The sequence below is a fragment of the Schistocerca serialis genome, chromosome 1 (genome assembly GCF_023864345.2).
Source record: "Schistocerca serialis cubense isolate TAMUIC-IGC-003099 chromosome 1, iqSchSeri2.2, whole genome shotgun sequence".
NCBI classification, from domain to species: Eukaryota; Metazoa; Arthropoda; class Insecta; order Orthoptera; family Acrididae; genus Schistocerca; species Schistocerca serialis.
In genome coordinates, this window is record NC_064638.1 from 995,114,755 (window position 1) to 995,123,071 (window position 8,317).

Below are 8,317 nucleotides of genomic sequence, written 5' to 3' on the forward strand. Positions count from 1 at the left end.
AGATCTTCGGAAATCTGCCCTTCTTGAGGCATTCATTAAAAAGGTGTGTGAGTGGCGCAGCTAGCTGTGGGGCTAAGAACTGCACCACCTCCGCCACAATGCCGTCTGGCCCGGGGGCTTTTCCTCAGAAAAGGGGAGGACCTTTCCATCATTTTCGTACCTAACAAGGTCTTCGTTTCGTAATTGTTGCTGTCCTTCGGTATCATCATTCCTATCATCGTCAGGCAGCAGGGACCGGAGGAGGACCTCAGCAGTTTCCTGCCAGGATTCCGTCATCCCGCCCCCGTGCCTGATCATTGATAACATCGTTGGGGAACGGATCTTCTCCCTCACTAATCTATGGGGCACTCCCCAATGGTCAAGGGCCAGCTGATTAGTTACGAACGTATCCCAGCTTTTCGTCCTGGTCTTTTGTAATTCTTTGTGGAAGTTTTCTTCTGCCTCCTGGTATAGCAGCAGCCATCTTTGCTTCTCCCACCAGACGACACTGCACTGGTAGTGCTTCCTCAGTCTTCTGACAGACTGACGCAGTTCTTGTAGCTCAGCTGACCATGGTGACGGTGTGGCCGCCATGGCCCTACTCGTGGTTGGTACGGCCGCTTGGATCGCCCTTGTTACTGCGCGCACCAGCTCCTCGGCCCTATCGTCCACGTTAAAGTCCTGTCGTGCGTCACCTTCTGGTAATGGAGGAATGTCGCACTCTCTGGCTAGGCGTTCCCAATCTGTTTTTCTGAAGTTCATTTGCACCTCCCACCCCATGGCCCAATGGCACTCTCTATCTCCTAGGATAAAGGTAATTAGATTGTGATCACTAGTGGTGGCGTTGTCTATCACTTTCCAGTCTTGGAGCATGTTAACCGCGTTTGGCGTGACCAATGGCACGTCATTGTTTGTTCCCTGTCCCCCTCCCGCCGCATCATCTCTTCCGCTTTACCACCATTTTCATGCCTTATTCCACTGTACCACAGGGGGGATTTTGCGTTTATGTCGGCAGTTATGATAATTTTGCGTCCCCGCAACGCCGTGGCCACTCTCACTAGATGGTCTAAGTGCTGCTCAATACTGTCTCCATATTGGAAGTACATGTTGATGATGATTACAATTCCAGCAGGGGATTGTATCTCCACGACTTTGCAGTGACTAATGGAGTATTGTGATAAAGGTGTTACGCGCAGTGCGGTGTTGGTTACTAGGATGGCCGCTTTGGGGGTACCCCCACTGCTAACAGTTTGCCATGTTGTGGCAGTGAACGCAACTTTTCCAGCCAGAGAGTACGGCTCCTGCAAACAGAGTATGTCCAGTCTCTTTTCCACCACTTCCTTACGGAGCTCCTGCATCACTAGTCGACTGTTATGAGTATTGATTTGTCCTATTGTTATTTTGGTCGTCATGGAAAATAGGTGCGTATATGGTCATTTGGCCAGGTTTTATTCCAGTCATATGTTAGTCGTCCACTTGCCATCACTGATTGATGGTAGATTTCGTTCAGATCAAATTTCTCTCCTCGTCTTTCAAAAACCTTTTTGAGTAGGTCACGCAGTGCTCCGAATTCAGTGGGGATGTTCACCGATTTTAATTGTATTCTGTCTACAGCCTCCATCACCGAGAAGGTTACCCTTCGTCCGTTCTCATGTCCGACGCGGACCACATGTCGTAAGTCAGTGGTCAGGCTAGTCGGCTGCTCCAGCTTAGCCAATTGCATGGTGTACTCGAGATTCGGGTACACCCTTACCGGATCTACAGGTGGCAACCTAACCACCGGGTTGTCTTGTGTGACGGAATTTGCGGTGGAGCTTGTTATCGTATTTTCTTGCAGTGGTTGATATTCAGCTTTATCTGCCGCTACCACATGATGCTCTTGCCGTTTTGGGCCTTTAGTCGGCATCGTTTCCCGGCTTTTAGAGGAGGTTGCTCTGACCACCAAGGGGAACTCAGTTTGAATGCCAATTTCCTTTGTGGGGAACTCTGTTTGTACGGATTTGTCGACTGTTGTTATGTCAGCGCTCGAAAGCGACTTCAGGAATTCCCTAAATTTGCTTGCTCTCATAGAATCCCTCCTCCTTTTGTTCGGGGATTTACGCTTTGGCATCCTGCTTGGTATGCCGCTTTCAGCCATAATCGGTTCTTGAAATTAGTCTTTGTCCAAGCATCCTGTAGGTAGGACAGTTCCGTTCTGTGGCTCCACAAGACTTTTTTCCACGACTCTTACAGGGAATGCAAACTCCTGTGGCCTTGCAGTCTTTTCGAGTGTGACCACTCTCACCACACTTGGAGCAGGCCGACCCCCTGGTGCAGTGCCGCAGAATGCGGTCCAAGTCGCCGCAATTGTGGCAACGAGGTACCACAATGTAGTCTCTTGTATTGATTGCGTGGAATCCCAAATATAGTCTGCCCATACCCGTAATTTGCTTCCACATTGATGCAGAGATCTCGGCAAAGTGACGAACAACATCACGGTCCCGAGGACCCGTCTTGACTCTTAACTTGAAACCATTTTTGAAGTCATCTTCGTTCATACTCTCAAAATTTTGTTTCCTTATTGCTTCGCTTAGTTCTTCATTTGTCATTACTGTGGAAACATCATACAGTATTACTGAGCGGTTCCTTTTCTTGGGTGGTTCACACTTTACTACTGCATTTAGTTTTGGATTTTCAAGCAATTTGTTTTTATCCCCCTCAGATGCTACTTCAACAATCACCGAGTTTCGACTTGGCTTAACTCGTTTGATTTTCATTTTATCTTTGACAGGGTCAATTGTAGTAGTCAAGAGTTCCTGAATTCTTTTCACGCTTGTATCCTGCCCAGGCAAGGTCATGAGAAAGACCGCCATGTCTTGTCTTTTGGTCACCCTGTCGATGGTATCTTTCCTATTGCTCGGCTTGGTGGGCGCTTGCGCAGCCACAGCCGCCCATGTCTTGCTCGGTTGTTGTTTTCGCAGTCTGGTGTTCTCTTTTTCTAACTCCTCCACGCAGCCTTCCAGTTTTGCGTGGGCAATAGCCCATGCAGCCAATTCACTTTTGATTTGAGAGATTGCTGCCTGACTTATTTTGCCGTTCTTGATGCTTTGCTCCAAGAGCAAAGTAATTTTAGCATGCCTTTTCATTACTGTGTAATCCTCCTCTGCCTGTTCCATCTCGTCCTGTGGAGAGGGATCAGGCGCAAGAGAAGCTCTCGAAAGCGCACTCGTATCATTGGACGCCATGGTTGTAACGAGTGATAACAAGAGATGGGAGCCCGTCTCTTGCCCCGGACCGGCTCCTCTGGCATGTGGGGTGGGGGGACTTCTGCAGCTCGCCCTCCGACCTCACCCCTAGGCCAAGGGCACTCTCGAACTGCTGGGTTCAGGGCGCCGTCGCCAGCGCACTGGTCCCCTTTGGTGGCTCCGTCATCGTCGATTTCACTCGACGCTCCTCGGCAAGTGCACCCCGCACTCCGGAGAGGCGGATGCACCTCTCGCCCTTTGCGGCTTACTAGGCCGAGCTTCCACCTCTCGGCCAAGGACCCACTCCTACTCAGGTGGTGGGCCGGTCTGGACCCATCTAACCTGGCCCAGGCCATGTCACCATGGCAGAACACGACCTGGTTACCCAGGGGCGCGGCGAAGCAACCTTACCGACTCACGCCGCGATCCTACGCCGACAAACGAGGTCGTCGGCATGCAGAGCTCCTGCTGGTCTGTGCCCTGCGATCACTGGTGTTTGCCCTTAACCGAGACTTATTAATTTTCATAACAGAAAAAAATCTCTCACAAACGTATGTCGAGCAAAACATTGACATTATCTTCGCGGCTTCACGATGGAGACGAGGAAACTCTTGCAGTGGAAACTAGTGATAAAAGTCTATTACACGTCTTGCCAAAAGGAACTTATCTCTCAGACGAGAATTACACTGTCGATCTATTAATTCCATTTGCAAATTGGGATGAATATCATCTACAGAAACAGCAAATGGTCTCTAGAACCATTCAAAAGCTTGGGATAAATATGATATCCCCTAACCGCTTGAGAAATTCCTCTTTTATTGCACTAAGTACGGAAACATATTTTTTGCAATTCTATTCTCGCACAGTAGACAGAGTAGAGAAATGCACTGCGTTCCCTGACGAGAGATGTCGTTCCCACAGCTCAAGCTTGCTAGTGAAAGCTTGCACCATTTCAGCCATTTCACAAATTAGCTGATTATGTCCACTAAAAATTCAAGGTCGATAACCCACTCTGGATCTTCAAACTTGGGATAGTACCTTCCTTTGTCCTTTAAAAACTGATTTATTGCTATTCTCAGCTCAAAAAATATTTTGAGTACATTACCGCGGCTAAGCCAGCGGCCTTCACTGTGGTATGGTATGTGACCGTATTCTTCCCCAATTTCATCTAAATATTTGTGAAACTGTCTTTGTGTAAGCACGCGGGATCTCAAATAATTAACTGCCCATATAACCACGTGCATGACGTCCCCCAGTTTTGCTGCTTTAGCACAGAGTACTTCTTGGTGCAAAATGCAGTGGATGCTGTACAATGATTCTTCTGTACGCTGTAGCTTTTTTCTTAGTAATCCAACAAATCCCATTTGTTCCCCTTTCATTGCAGGTGCTCCGTCTGTTGTCACTGACACCAAATGTTCCCAGCTTAAGCCAGCTGAATCGACAGCCTCTTCAACGGCTTTTAGGATGTCCGCGGCGGTGGTCGTGCTTTTTAAAGATACCATATCTAAAAAAATCCTCTGTTATGTACAGAGCAGTGTACTGTCCACGCCGCGGACATAAATCAATAATTGCGCGATGTCTGAACTAACTGTGGACTCATCAAGTGCGATGGAAAATGCAATAGACTCCTGCACTGCAGTCCTTAATTGACTGTAAACGTCAACTGCCATGGCACTTATTCGTCGACTTACAGCCTGCCGAGAAAAAGTGATAGCTCGAAACTGATTTGCATTCAGTGGACAAAGTGAATCAGGAGCGTCATTGATGCACTCCTCTATAAACTCACCTTCAGAAAATGGTTTTCCATCTATCGCTATATTAAGCGCAATCTTAAAACTTGCACCTACCGCTGGGCTATCATTGTTGTCGTCATGAAAAATTGAAAACAGTGCTCCATAAAGTGTTAAATCAGTTAGATGAGAGTCGTTTCGAAAGAAAGTCGCAGATCTCTTACGTCAGATTCATCTAGTATCGTCAGATCGCTCTTCTTAAGCTCAGTCAATCTCCCCATCCGCTCAGAATCCGGCAATAAATTGTACTCGTCCTTGTGAAATTTGTTATAATGGTGTTCAATACGAAACTTCCGCTGACCAGCGAGAATACTGTCACATATTAAAAATTTAGAATTTTCACGTTTTTGCACAAAGGAAAAATGATTCTCCCATTCCTTTTTAAAAGATAGCAAATCTCCAGTTCTTCGTTTCCTTGATTCACTCTGCATTTTCCGGTTCTTGAAATACAGCGTTCACTACGCAGTGGTCGCTTGGCATCGACGTCCGCAGCTTAGCCTGGTACTACACTACCGCAACCTGCCGGCTGCCCCGGTCGACAATTGCACGCGAGCAGCACACGTGCAGCGCTGTGCGCTCATGAGCTGCGTGCAATGTTTTCCGGCCCCTGCTCTAAAATCTTCAGTATTTTTCGATATACAGGAAAAGAATAAACTGCGAAACCGTCATCCACCAAGACAACAGCGCATTGTATTCGTAGGAGACAAATTCTGTCTACGCAGCAGCTAGTTCCATCTCCACTTGTGATCGAGCCAATCGGTCGGGATCACTGAATAACAAACAGCATTGCGAGACGTTCTGCCTACGGTCCGTCAGCGTACGTAGTCACGTTTGCTGCCGAAGGGAACCGGCACCTATAACTTCGACGCACTGTAGCGCAGTTGGATGACGATTTTTCCTCAAGGCACCCTTTATAACTCCTCGAAGTTTGATGTAACGTTTCTGGGATACTTTGTATATACTGACTCGTTCCACAAAAACTTATAAACAGGTAAATAAAAATAAAACAAAAGCTAGATTTTAACTCTTCGTCAGTAACACTGTCATTATAGATGGTGTACCGCCAAGTGTTAGATAAGGATGCGTCACAATCTGCCGCGGTGTTGTTTTAAGGAAGCATTCCGACATACGCCTCATGAGATTTAGAAAAACAATGGAAATTCTGAATTTGGGTGGTATCAGATCGCTGCCCACCTGAATATGAGTCCAGTTTCTCAACCTCTGCGCCACCCACCACCGCACGCATTACAACGCAGTCGTCTGCGAGCTCTCAGCTGTAACTGGGTGGCATCCAAGATTTGTTCGATAGCGTTGATTTCCACGAATTGGGACCAAGGAATAATAGTTAAGAAAGCTCTAATTTATCTTAATGATCCCCGTAGCTCTATAGCACGGTTCTGGTCGTACAACATAGACAGCATTTTATAGTGACAGAGTTACTCGTATTATACTGCGATAAAATATGGTGCCCAGTGAGGACCTCATTGGGCTCTGAAATGAAGAAAGTCGTTAGCATTGAGACTGACATTGTGTCTATGTTCCTTGACGGATTCTGTAATAATCCTTAAGCTCTAGAGAAGCTCTGAAAAAGAAAATGAAATCTGCGAGTGGCGTATTTGGCTCGGAGTCCTCTTCTGGAAAGTTAGGCCAAAATGTGCAAGTGTTTCTTGACTTGACATCACTTCGGCGACTTGCCCGTCGATGACGATGAAACGATGAGGAGGACAACAGAAACAGCCAGTCGCCAGTCCCGAACGTAGAAAATCCCCGATCCGGCTGAGAATCGAAACCGGCGTCTCGTGATCGAGAATCGGCAACACTAACGACATGACGACGAGCTGCTGACAGCCCTGTAAAATGTTCCCATGACTACAAAGATGTTAGCACCAGGCAACCCCCTCAAACCTCTCCCCCCCCCCCACCCCCGCTCCTCCTGCTGCTTGCTGCTCCGGGTTATTGGGGCACGACACGGAAATCGATACAACGCAACAGGAAGCATGATTTGCTTGATTCACCTCATAAGTTAACTCTTTTTCCATTGTTCCAGGGGCAACCACCATGTATGAACGCCCGCTGTGGCGAGACAGAAGAAGCCGTCGAGTAAACAAAGACGGCAGGCACAGGTGATCAAGTTAAGAGGCCTTTTTTAGACAATGTGTTCCGAAATACTTCTGCGCTTTTCACCACTGTACTTCACTGTTAGCTGCAACACAAATTACATCATAACATGGAAATGAAGCACAAACTTCGTACGCCACGATCGCAATATAGAAACATTTATTGTTCCGAGGTGACCAGTTTTAACTGAGGTCATCGGTCCCTAGACTTACACACTACTTAAACTAAGTTACGCTAATAACAACGCACACACCCATGCCCGAGGGAGGACTCCAATCTCCGGCGGAAGGGGCCGCACAGTCCGTGACATGACGCCTCAAATCGCACGGCCGCTCCGCGCGGCCAAGCCAAATACTGCTGAGTCTAGAGTATAAAATATGAATATACACATGAGTCGAATGGTCGAAGGTTCCTATCACTCGGCAATTGCGAATTTTGAATGTAGCGTAGAAATTTATAAATGAAAAATTGCAATTAAATAAAATATGCTATTACTATTTTAACGACTTCAAATGATGAGTACGACCACAGTAAATATTTAATCAATTTCTTCATGAATAGTATATATCGGATATAAACAACGATATAGACGAATAAATATATTTATAAGAATGCTGCTACCGTTTTTTCGTGCAACTGCAGAATACTTATGGCCTGACGGGATCAATAGTAACCGTCCACTTTGACCTCCAATAACTTATGTACTATTCAAGTTACATTCCTGTAATTCATACCAATTTAGGTTTAAACTAATAGCTTTCTAAACACACGTCGATCGACAAAATCGGATGAACCACTTAGATTTTGGAAATTCGTTGCTGGGTGTTACTAGTATAATTTACAGTCAGATACTAGTAAAGATATTGAAAATCTGATTACACCATCAGAATCGTCGTGCAAATAATGGTAATGTACATGCTTCTTTTTAAGGTATCATGATTCCTCTGCCTATTATTAATTTCTACATCAACTGTGAAATGTCTGCCATTATGGTTTCACAAAGTCCATCATCTTTGGCACTCCCGGCATACAAATCTCCTTCATGGACACAAACTACAGTCTTCGACACCGCATCAACATGGAATTTCCAGCCACGTGATCGGCCTGAACCACACGCTGGCGCTACCCCTCTCGGCCGACGAGACCCGGCTAGCCGAGCGGCCCGGGCGGCCACGCCAACTCCGAACTTAGAATATTTTCATGGTG